Source organism: Pleurodeles waltl, chromosome 7 (genome assembly GCF_031143425.1).
Source record: "Pleurodeles waltl isolate 20211129_DDA chromosome 7, aPleWal1.hap1.20221129, whole genome shotgun sequence".
Taxonomy (NCBI): Eukaryota; Metazoa; Chordata; class Amphibia; order Caudata; family Salamandridae; genus Pleurodeles; species Pleurodeles waltl.
Genome location: NC_090446.1, coordinates 1,440,713,709 through 1,440,726,702, shown reverse-complemented (window position 1 = coordinate 1,440,726,702; position 12,994 = coordinate 1,440,713,709). Strand labels below are relative to the sequence as shown.

Genomic DNA, 12,994 nt, shown 5'->3' with positions numbered 1-12,994 from the left:
GACCATTGGTGCTGTAAAACCACAGCACTGATAATCCTAACAGCAGTGGCCATTGGTGCTGTAAAACCACAGCACTGTGATACTCTCCGCAAACACACACTCACCTGCAAGCACACACCATACATTAAAAAGCACTTTTTTTAACTAACCTGAGCTTCCAGGGAAGAATGTAACCCAGCTAATTATACTCCATTTTGTATTACTCTAACAATGAGTAATGAAATAGTATTCACTGATAACTGATAGTGTACTAAAAACACTGAGAGAAAACAGAATGAGCCGCAACCCACGTCCATAAGGACGAGCTGCCCTTGTGTTCTTGGCACTGGTTTTGCCACCTGTGAGGCCAGGGGTCGCAAAGACGGTGCCAGGGCTCGCAAAGGGCAAGCCAGGAGACGCAACTGCGACCCCTGCTGACCCCTAAATTACGTCCACGAATTCCCGCTTATGGGTCCACGCATATTTGTCTCAAACCATTTCTTTGTTTTTGTATCAAGTGCACTGCTTTTTCTCAAAATATCGCGTGGTAAGAATATTGTTAGCAAAAATATTGTCTTACAGAAATGTTGTCCTAAGTATTGTTTACGAAAATATTGCACAATTGTGTGTGGATTTTCTATCAATTCCAGTGGGTATAACTTTTGTAGGCTACATTTAAGACACAATAGCTCTCCCTGACACGGTTGGCAGTGCCCACAGAGGGCAGGCAGGAACCTGAGCAGAACGCCTGGTGCACAGGGGCTCAGAGGACCAAGGATGGCTCCTGCCTGCATTCTGGCCCGTGCCAAGATCCAAGCTTAACAGAGGAGATAGGTGGACTAGGCATTGTCCCATTCTCACTCACTGCCAATATGGGCATACAAAATTTGGGTATAACAAAATGCAAATGCTCAACCTAACTTTAGTAGTGCATGCCCTGCTAAAAGTTTATTATACAAGCTGAAGCAGGGCTGGAGTCATGAAGGGTGGCCTCACAAATTGGGAAGTTAGTCAGAGTCAGCCTTTACATTGTAAACCAGGCCATTGGAATTATGTGATTGTGCTGCCAAGGTGATTTTCGCATGATTATAGATTTACTGCCTTTGCAACAGGCCCGCAACCGCACGTTTTGGAAACATCTCGCCAGATGTCATCCGCAACTGAAAATTGTGCTAGGGGGCATCAGATCTTGCTTGCACTTGCCGATTTACCATCTTGGAGCCTTGCACATAAACAAATTCTACCATGTGGCGATTGGGAAATTTTGTTGGAACTTCATGTTACAAGTGTAACAGGCAGTCTGCAAAATTGCACTGACAGAGTGGAATATTTCACCCACCCATAGTTAACGACGGTTAATGTATCATGATGTAGTGTTCTTCTAAGAGGTAAGACTTTCCTAAATGAAGAACTATATTGTGCTGTAAAAATAGTTATTGGTTTAACTGCACACAAGACACACATCGGACGGTTCTGTGGAGCATACACAGACCATTGCATCTTACAGGATAACCAAGATTTGAATACATTACCTTCAATAAAACTCAACATTCGTTCAAAGTGGTCAGATTCTGTGCCAAGACTGTATTCATAGAAATGAATGGGAAAACCTACCTTCCCTGTACAAAGCATCTCTGGGCCCAGATTTCTACTTAGCAACAGTGTTCACCACACCGACTTTAGGAAGCTCGATGTTCAGCCAGACAGATACCACAGAAGATGTCTTGAGTCTAACACACGAGAACAGCATCACTGCTCCCTGTGCTAAGAACTCATCAAGACCAACAGACTATGGCAGTGGTTCCCAAGCTTTTGATTTATGTGGACCCCCATTTTAACATTAATAGAACCCAAGGACCCCCACTGAATCATCATTGGAATCCGGGGACCCCCGTCTGAGTCATTACTGGAAGCTGGGGACCTAATTTGTCAATATTTGTTAATATTTTTTAATTTTCTAAGCAGTTGCGGACCCCCTTTTGAGGGTTCGCGGACCCCCAGGGGTCCCCGGACCACAGGTTGGGAACCACTGGACTAGGGAATAAAGGGGTGTGGCCAGATTGGAAACACCCTGCCATACTCACGGTGCTCGAGTGAGGCTGTGGACACACTTTGATCACTTGGTTGCTTGAGTGACGGTGCTGCACATACCATGTCCAGTCAGTCAAAAATATTGTTTATTTAGAGTGTTTTTTAAACAGCATAAAACTCCACAAAAATTAGTTGTCGTAAATACGTATGTAAACAACTCCACGTCATAAAACGTATATAAACAATTACAATCTTCTCATATAATTCATGAAAACATAATCGTCCTATGTGTGAATACAATCCTATCCTAGGTTTATCCAGGAAACACAGGCATTCCCACATAAAGAAATAAAAAACAACTTAAAAATGGCGGAGCGTCTAATAATCCAATCAGAGCCTTTTAACGGAAACCATAAACTCCCTAGGCCACAAGAAGCATCCAGAAAACGCATATGTAAAAAGTGCCAATTTACGATTACGAGTGCCATATTTAACAAAAAAACGGTCTTAAAAGGGTCTGAACGTTTAACCAATTCAATAGATTATTTAAATGATAGTATTTTGCACTGAAGCCACAGGTACATTTGCCGGACACAGCCACCAGCGCCATCTTTGCCCTCTCACTGCTGTGACACGGATTAATACCGCACATTTGGTCGCTTTAGTGATGGCGCTCGACGTATCCTGATCACGTGGTCACCTGGGATAGCGCTGTTTGCGAAGATTGAAAACAGCACGTGAAAGGCCTCCCCAGAAGAGTGGAAACATGGGAGGGCCCGGCCTCAGCCTTTCGATTGGATTGGTGAATTGTCGGAAGCCAGTGGTATTACAGGATACACACCAGACAGACTACACAAGGGTACACCAAAAGCGCCTTCAAGTAGTGCCGCGTGACCGGACCCCTCAGATCACTGGCAGGCCAGGAGGCTGCCATGAACAAGTCCAGTACACGGCCACTTTGTCAGTACCTTCCAGATAACTCCGAGGCTTGTGGCATGTGCCTCGGTCAGTGGGCAACATTCACAGGAGGGTTGTGGACAGTTCTGGTTTGTGGGGGTGAAATGAGGGAGATTACAAGGGAGTGAAAAGGCCGGAGTATAACACCCAGCGTTTATCCCTTTCTAAAGACTAGTGTGCGAATCCGGGCGAGCAAAATGATGGCTAAAACGCTCGCCACTGGCAGCTGCAGTCTCGCAAAGTTACAAACTTTCACCTCTCCATCCTTCCGAGCAATGTACGATGAATACCAAAAAGTTGGCTAGAAGTAACATCTTGAGCACCTAGACACCTGGATGTCATTCAGGGGTCGCGGCGCGAGCCTGGCACTGCCTTTATGACCTCTGGCCTCAAACGTGGCAAAGGTCAGATCCTAGAACACAGGGAAGCTCGGTTGAGGCTCCACTTTCCTAGTTGTCAATTTTTTTACACGAATAGTTAATACTACTATTCATTATTGGTGTACTAGAATAGACTACTCTTTGAATATGGCACTATCTGCAACTAAGGTAAGTACAAATGCCTTTAAATGTATGTTATACGCATGCTTGTGGCCGAGAGAGTGTCTATGTGAGAGTGTAAGAATGTGGGTGCGTGAGTCAAAGCATGTGATGTCACTTCCGCTACCCCTGGCATTTTTGAGAATTGACGCCCATGCTTAGACATGCAAAAGTGCTTCATGAAGCGCTCTAGAGATAAATAAGTAATTATTGCTGCCAGTCAACCTCAGGTATGCAGCTGAGGCGCTGCGGGGGGTCTCCGTATGACCGAACCCCTTCATAGCTGTAGTTTTGTCGATGTTTGTGCAACTACGGACTCCTGCAATTTCTGTTTGAAACGATGTCCAGTGTGCCCGTGTAACCCTTCTGTTGATGCAAGCCACACAATTGTGAAAGCGGATGTGAGCTTCTAGGCACATGTGATCTAGACCTGCGAACTGTCTGTAATTCAAGAACAGGGACTGAGTCATTACAACCGACACTGCTCGGAAAGCGGACAAACAGCTGAAGCCAGGGGAGGTCACGGCCAGGGTGTAACACAGGGCCCCGCAGCCCCTGCTGCGTGAAGCCATCCCCTCCCACGAAGACTGAGCCTTGGGATACACAAGCCTCAGGCGCTTCACCATGTTCTGCAAGGGGGCCCCATCATTTTGTGTCACCACTGGCCACAAATGAGCTCGTCCCACAAGCTTACCCCCGAAGCATAATGTCATTAACAAAACAAGACAAGGGCTATTATGTTCAACATAAATATACATAGTTGAAGAACTATAGCATAATACACCCTCATTCAACACCTTAAATGTTTATAAAAACAAACCACAACCCGGAGCACCACAGCAGACACGTACACTAACTGAAGAAAACAAACTTCAGTCTGGAATGCGGTGTTTAATTTGTGCTTTTTGTTTCCGGTGCCACTTTAACTGAGTATAGAAACAAACAGCAGCACCGAGTATCATTCATAGCACCTACACAAACTGCAAGAGAACAAACTCCATCACTGAGTGCCATACCCACCCACCACTTGTTACCTACACTAGTTACGCAAGACAAACTCCAGCACCGAGTGTCGTACGGGTGCAGAAATCTCACCCACCATTTTACGTCTACATTGTGTGTCCCGTGGCATCTGTAGTATTGCGTTCCAGGACGGCGCGTGAAACGTACGACCTTCTCGGCTCCTGGAAGGACCTAACGAGTACCTTTCATCGTAAATCCACGCGATCGCTTATCCAGGAGTCCATTTCTGTAACACTTCGGCCTCCGGGAACCCGCTACTGTTAAATAAACAAGATGCGCGTCTCCGAGCAACGCTTTCGGTACCGTGAACCGCTAACCAATCAGAAGCGCTTACAGCAGTCAGCAGCCCTCTCCCGCGGGCGCAGTAATTGTTCCAGATTTTGTTTTGATACACCAGATCTCCTTTCTACATAATATTCTTTCAGTAGTTTTGATCATTTTGAGTCATCACCGAAAGAACAAGGAAACATTAGTGTGCAAAAACGAACCTAAAAGTATTTATACCACATTATGTTTTTAGACGCACCATAATTGTTTTCAAAGGTTGTGCGTTCGAGACACTTCAATTCCGCTGCCCAACGCATTAAAATAAATAAAATGTTAAAGCTTTTTTTTTTTAAATGTTCATCTTTCTCTTAAATCTGGGTGTAAATTCTTCGATTTTGCTGACGGGATTCCCCTTTCTGTTCGCAGACATTTCATTTCCTGTAACTGTCATCTCATTTTAACAGATCATTGGTACTGTTTTTACTGTAATTGTAGGAATTCAGACCCACCTCTCCTTGACACTGTTTTGGAAGCATATTTGTGATTGGGTCATCCATGAGCTCGCTTTGTGTATTAAAAAACAACGCCTTTCCTGTAGTAATCTTTTCGGTATTTTGTATTTCCGGAAAACAACTTCAGAACTGCTATTCAAGCCTCAATGCGCTTGAATCCGGGTGGTGCCGACGCCCTTCCCATGGTCTCGCCGGGCTTGGATGCCTTTTGGCAGACTGGACCAACAGAAGGACGGCATACGTATTTTAGGCTGCATCATGGCAATCTCTGTGTAAAGCTAGTGTAATTTAACAGAGCATTTTATTTATCTTTATTTAAAGTGCTACCGACCGCTATCCTGTGGCCTCAGAGCTTTGGGATGTGTTAGTATTTGGTAATACCCGGAGCTGTATCCCAGGTGGTCCACCAGGGAATGATGGGTCACTTTAGCGTGGATGGAGGGGCCGTACAGACGCCTCCTTGAAAAGCCCATTTCCCTAGAGGCGGTCCAGTCGGCTATAGCTGGGCTCCCTACGTGCAAAGCACCAGGTGGGCACAGGTGCCCGGCTGAGTTTTATAAACGTTACAAGGTGTTACTGGCCCTGCAGAACCTGCAGGTGTACAATAAAGCAGTCAAGCAGGGACCCCCCCCCCCTACAATAAGGGAAGCTATCCTAACCAAGTTACTTAAACCCAGCAAAGTAGCCAGATAACCCTGCTTGTATCTACCACTATCACTTATAAATCCAGATACCAAGATCCTGGCCAAAATATTGCCCAACACTCACTCTTCTCATGCCTGTTCTGGTCCTCCCAGACCAGATGGCACTTATAGCGGGCAGGTCTGCGGCACACAATGTGCAGACCCTGTTCGCTTGGTGGCACCAGTTCAACCCCACGCAAGAGGCGGTTGCAGTTTTCTTGGATGCCAGCAAAGCTTTGGACCCTCTTGAGTGGCCATGCCTCTTTGTGGTATGGAGGGGGCTAGGCACAGCAATTTATTCACAGGATTAAATTATTACATCCCCTCCCCAGACCTGCCAACTGAATTGAAAATTACACCATGTGAGAAGGGGAGGGAGCCTTGGAGGGGGCGGTGCCTTGTGCTGAGAAGCACATTAAGGGCCTCATTACGAGTGTGGCGGAAGGAATTACTCCATCACAAACAGGATGGATATCCCTCCGCCGTTTTACAAGGTCCATAGGATATAATGGAACTTGTAGAAAGGGCAGAGGGATATGTGTCATGTTTATGACGGAGTAATCCCCCATACTAAACTCGTAATGAGGCCCTAAGTGGCACTTGTTCCCCACCCTGGTCCCATATGTTCTCCTAAAAAAAATAAAAAAAAACGCATAAGTTGCTGGGCTTGTTCGTTTCCTGGGGTGTTTTCACACCCATTAATGAATGTCTACAATTCAGAGCCTCCAAAAACGAGCTGAAAACCACTGTTTACTTCGGTTTTCAGCACATTTTCTTGCCACCATGTGATATTGGCTCCTCGCTGGGCAGTGCTTAATTTGTAAAAAAAAACGTGCCGGTGCCCAAAGCCCTCCTCTTAAACACACGGCTGCTGCAATTAATTGTGCAACCTGAGGCAGTGTAATCCTGAAGCCATCTCGGGCCTCTTCAATCCGTTTACAGACACTCCCTGCCCCTTCAGCTTACTCTTGCAGCTTTCTCCCTTTGTGACACTTTTTCATTTTTCTCTCCGTCCGTCTTTCCCATATCTGTCCTTTTGCTCGCAGTAAATGCTTGAGGCAATGAAATAAGCACCAGCCCTCAAAAATAAGTGCCGGTGCTCAGCATCACAAACAACAAGCACAAATTAAGCACTGTCACTGGGTAACCACGTAAAGGAAGTCGATATTGTGTGTTGCACAGTGGCAACATGTGAGTTGGAAGGTCTGCCACCCGACTACTCGTTATTGCATGTGAGGGCTCTTATCGGAGTCCTTCCCCATTTCACAGGGCACCAGACATGGCTGTCTGCTGTCTCCTATTGTCTATGCCGTGGCCTCGGAGCCTTTGGCCTCTGCCATGTGGCAACTAGTGGCAGAGGGGTTTAGCATTACACCCTCCTAAAATCCCCCCAGGACCTCGTAGTGTCCCTGTATGCAGACAACATTAGGCAGTCCTTGACAGGATTGGCCTGTTTCGGTATAACACCCCCACCATATATGACAGACGTTGCAGTTGAGATGTACATTGCTTATCGCCAACCACTTGTGATGCTGCTGGTCAGCCCCCCCCCTCCCCCCGCAGCTGGGTTTGAATAGACACAATTACCAGCACTCGGCTAGCTTGGACTGAGATCAGTAAAAGACTACAGATGCCCATACTTTACTCTCCTTCGCAGTCCCTGACCCAGTTCCCGCTCCCATCACTCCCCTCTAATGTCGCACTCCTACATCGCTCATGGATGTGAGGCCTGGCCATACTGGGGGACCTCTTCCCCATGGGGTGTTATCTAGACTGTCTGACCTAAGTCTCTGAGGCCGACCCAACCCCACTTGATATCTTGATTTATGATCTCAAATATGCTCTGTTCAGGGCGTATTATCTCATCTTTCTCTGAAAGCCCCCAGCATCAGCTGCATTTCCCATGTTTCTAACTGCTGCCTCAGTGAGGCATATGGTGACCAACCTATCATCCTTCATTGAGATGGAGACCCCACCACCACATCTTAGAGCTAGGGAGCCAATGGGAATCATATCCTGGGGACTCACTGCTGTGCCTTTAACAGGTGAACTCTCTCCTTAGGGACGCTTACAACCTACTCACTTTAAATATCTCGCCCAGCTGTACCAAACCCCTCAATAACTGTTTGCGCACCAGTTCAGGCCACACTCACGATGAGCCTGACATGGGGCTCGGAGGCCGGGTTTCTGCACCTTGCCTGGCATTGCCAAGTGATAGCTGAATATTGGAGGGGGTTGAAAGGGTTTTTATCAGAAATGTTGGGAGCCACCCTGAGCTTAAAACCTTTGAGATACAGGCGCTTGTGGCTTCCCAGTCATTGCACTGTGGGCCCAGATTGGTGTTTGGGTGGGTACGACGAGACTTAGGCGGCGGGTCTGGTCTGGCATAAAAGGCAAGTGAGGTACACCTGTGTGTGAATTTTTATATTATTGATAGCCACGTGTTCGCTGTTTGTCTCTTGCCACTGGTGCACATAGCCTTGTCCTATGCAACCTAAAGAGCCCTGCTATGCTCTTTGCATCTTGTCAGTTTTTCTTCTATATTTGTCTTGTTGATTTTGCCTTCGGCCTCACATTGGGCATCTGTTGATGTTATATAATAAAAAAACGCCAATAAATACAATACTAGAATTTTGAAAAAAAGCTGAAGGTAATGATGGGGGCATGCTGGTCTGGGGTGAGGGCCAACTAAGGATGAATACGCTGATGCTCACTCAAATATCCAAATACAAGAGAGAACAAGTCGGTCTTTAAAGATTTTATGAACTTGACAAAGTCACCCTCCAGTGTTAGTTGCAGTGTAGCATTATTCAACACCACTTCGGGCCTCGTTTAGATTTTGTCAGACAAGTTACTCCGTCCCAACTTTGACGGATATCCCGTCCTAAATCTAAATCCCATTGGATATAACAGGATTTAGATGTAAGCGGACAGGATATCCATCTCCGTCGTGATGTGGCAACTGGTCCGCCAATATCTAACTCAGGTTCTTAATCTCCTGTATGTAGTCTGAGTAGTCAAGTGTCTTCTATTTGTCCTCTTGAGGTTTAGTTGGTAAAGTACCAAACATTTTTTTTGGTAGTTTGGTGTCTAGCTGCGGAGTACCTTTTGTATGAGGCAGAACATTTTGAGTGTTGCTTTTCCTTTTACTGACAGACAGTGAAGGGATTTACAACCTGAGGGGCGTGGTCATATTATTGGAAGGAAAATGGCAGGTGGGATGAATAGTTTAGAACTCTGGACTTTTGAAAGAGGTGTGTTGGAGATGCCTGTTCATAAACTGTTGTAGGTGTCCAGGCTGGACCTGGGTATGGCGAACATTTCATAAGAGCAGTGGAACAACAGTAGAACTACTGATAACAGGTGTAGATTGTGGGTGAGAGCACACTTACTCGGGGTAGCTAGTAGTTCACTATATAATTTTACTCCCAGTTTACAAGCTTTAGCATCAGGGGTTGGAAGAGATTGTAATTTCCCCAGGGCAAGCTATAAGAAAAGGGACAGTATGGGCAGGGCCTAAGATCAGATTTTCAGGTTTACCACTGTAGAGATAAACAGTAATGGTCGTGGCCTTCAGAATTATGTGGCAAAGGAAGATAGAATTACGTAACATGGTTGACTAAACTATGCAGAAAGAGACAGCAAGTTACGTAGCCCAGAGCTGCACATTTTGTGATAGTAGGCCCATTCTGTTTTTAACAATAATTTCAACAGTTTTGTCATTATACATACTAACCTGTCTGGGGAAAAGTTTTACCTCCTTAGTAAAGTGTAACACCTTAATATGACAATCCGCAACTGAAAGCGACTTGTTAACCATTGAAAGAAGGTCTTACACTGCATAGCACCACGTGTGGTACTTTGTTTTAGCAATTTTTGGAACAGAATTTAAACAATTTGTTAAAGTGGAAAAATCATAAAGCAGGTGCTGAAATATATGACACATATGGTAGATCCACAATTTAGTGAAACATTGTAGCCTCAAGCAAGAAAACTCTACTCAAGCAGAAATCCTAATCATTGTCAGGGCGAAGTCACAAGCAAACCCTAAATTAACCTGTCCTCAACCTCTGCTAGTTTGGCACAGAGCAATCAGGCTTAATGTAGAGGCAACACGTAAGGAATCTGCAACACTTCAAACAGAAAATACACCACAAAAGGACCCCCACTAAATCTAGAGAAATAGATCATTCTTCAATGACTAAAAATAGACCAATCAGTAGAACCATATATATATGAAGGTTTAAAAATGTCTGCGTATATAGTGTCAGAAAGCACAAATAACCAACTGTGGCTGGCTATCTGGGACAAGGGTCAAAGTTCAGGCTGAATGCGATGGAGTGTGGGCTGGCAACTCAGACCCAGTGAGGCCTGATGAACTAGGGTGCCCTAAATCCTGGTTTGCAGAGCATTATAGGTCCTGCACTGAGGATGTATTTTGCAGCAGAGAAGATGCGTCAGTCAGAGGCAATTGAAGCTGTGATGCGAGGTCCTGCATCTTCATCAGGGATCCCGTTGACAGGGGCTTGAGACACAAAGTCCAGTGTTGGGGATGCGTTGTGGAGTCTAGGTGATGCGTTGGTTCTAAGGAGCTGTGGAGCTTCATTGCAAGAACCTGCATCATCTTCGAGGCTGCCACGGATAAGAGATTAGCAATGCCAAGGGTCTACATCAGGAAAGCTTCACATAGGCATAGGCAACAGTTGTGATTAAGGCTGCAGTGATGATGTGGAGCCATTTGCATCTGAACCACCACAGCAGAGTGATGAGTCAATTATGTTCAGGTTTGCGCCACACAGCAGAGGAGATGTGTGGGTTCTGCTGGGTCCACAGATGGGCTAGCAGAGTACCTTCAGGCCCTCTTTCAGGAGTCCTGGATTAGGGTGGCACCATTTGGCAGGGCAAGACCCACAGACGGCAGGGTCTAGCGGCTGGGTTCAAGGTTGTTGGAGCCTTCTGTCCCTGAGGCTCCAGTCAGGAGGCCAGACCACTAGCCCTTGGAGTCACTTCGGAGTCCTGGGTTCAGTGATGCAGACGGGACACAGCTTACTCAAGTGTAAATAGGGCTGTGCCCACCCCCATCATCCCATCCTGCCAGTGATAGCCCATCCAGGCACATTTAAGATCTTTATTGTGTGTGGCTGTCTAGGAAGAATACACAAAACCCAACTGTCAGCTACACACAGTCATACAACCCGGAGGCAAGCTACAGCCACTAAATGGCTAAGGCAGGAAAATGACAACTTTCTAAAAGTGGCATTTTCAAAATTGTAATTTGAATGACGACATTACCATAAGAGAGGGTTTCTCATTACACTTCCAAAAACACCAAAATATGTACTGATGACTTGCTCCCATTTAAAAATTATCACTTATTAAACGTAATAAGGTACGTCCAATTTTATTCTATGGCAGATGCAGGCCTTGAGGAGTGAAAAACACATTTTAGGGTTTTTCCCTATCAGGACATTTAAAACCTAAAAGTACATGTCAACCTCTTAACAAGACTGCACCCTACCCTCTCGGTTGTCCAGGGCCTACTCTAGAGATGACATATATGTATTAAAAAGGAAGGTTGGACCTGGCTGAAGGTTTACTTTGCCAGGTCAAAATGTCAGTTTAAGCTGATCTCAAATGCTGCAATGGCAGGCCTGAAACATGTTTAAAGGGCTACTTAAGTGGGTGGCTCAATCTGTGCTGCAGGTCCACTAGTAGTATTTAATTTACGGGCCAAATGAACATGTAGCACCACTTTACTGGAGACTTAAATTAAATATACCAGTTCGGGATAAGCCAATGTAACCATGTTTCAAGGAATGAGACCATGCACATTAGCCATGGTTAGAAGTAGTGAAGTGCACAGTCATAAGGCCAACAAAAATGAGATCAGCAAAAAACAGGAGAAGAAAAGGCAAGGAAGACCACCTGAGGCTGTCAGGTCAATATAGCAGAATCGCATAAGTCAATTGGTCCTCACCATGGTGTACTCGCACAAGGTAATGTGATAAATTGTGGGCGATTACAGGTCCATCATCCTGAAAGGAAACTGACATCCATGTGAATCGTGTGGTAATCTAAGACGATCGCAAGTGGTGGGCACATGTAAACATGAAATAGCATGGGTGACAAGATGGAGTGATGGGGGGGATACCACATCTGATGATTGCTATTACAGAGAGAAATGGGCCCAGTTTGACATGAGGGGAGTGGTTTTGCAAAATGAACACAAATCTTGTAAGCATAGTTCTCCTGGCATAGGTTCAAGTGGGTAATGTTTTAATTAGCACCTGATGTTCTTATGGCATTAAAAGCAGCAGGGAGGTCCAACAGGATCAACATACACAGGTGGCAATGATCACATGGTTTAACCCTTTCGGGGCCACGTACATAATGATTACGTCCGGTGGCACAGTGTTCCTGTGCCACGGACATAACCATGGGCCTCCCACCCACCCCTCCAGGGCAGGGATGGCAGGGGAGGTGCTTTCCCTGCCGACCCTCCCAGTGAGTTCTGACGTCAGTGCGCGATTGCGCTCTGACCTCATCAGAGGTCACCCCCCATTCCAGCGCGATCGGAAGAGAAACGCTTATGTTTCTCTTCCGATCGGGGGGTTGGGGAGAATGGAGAGGTATCGGAGGAAAGGAAAGGTTTTTCCTTTCCTCCGATGTCTCTCTGAGCATTTCTGCAGCACAATTGCATAGCGATTGTGCTGCAGAAATGCCCACTAAACAACAGAGAATTTTTTGGTTTTTGGTTATCAATGAAGGGGAGCGACCTGGTGGGCATTTTTTTAGGCCTTTTCTGCTCCCCTTGGGGGCAGATCGGCAAATTTTAATAATGCCAATCTGCCCCCAAGGGGGGCAGAAACCACTAGACACCTGTGATTTTTTTTTTTTACGCCAATTTCACGCAAGGTAAAGGTCGCTCCCCTGGTGGGGCATTTTTTAAAGTCCTTTTCTGCCCCCAAGGGAAACCACTAGGCACCAGGCATCATCTTTAAAA

At 45.9% G+C, this 12,994-nt stretch overlaps 1 protein-coding gene and 1 long non-coding RNA gene across 7 annotated transcripts in view; one reads left to right on the top strand and one right to left on the bottom strand.

The window, feature by feature from the left end:
- The window catches only part of LOC138246458 (uncharacterized), a 92,965-nt gene extending 88,149 nt beyond the window's left edge, over positions 1–4,816 (bottom strand). Inside the window, exon 1 of the long non-coding RNA XR_011194292.1 lies at positions 4,606–4,816. This is a non-coding gene — a long non-coding RNA (uncharacterized lncRNA). The remainder of the gene's footprint in view (positions 1–4,605) is intronic.
- The window catches only part of LOC138246457 (uncharacterized), an 85,504-nt gene that overhangs the window by 5,172 nt on the left and 67,338 nt on the right, over positions 1–12,994 (top strand). The gene's annotated exons all lie outside the window — the stretch shown is intronic.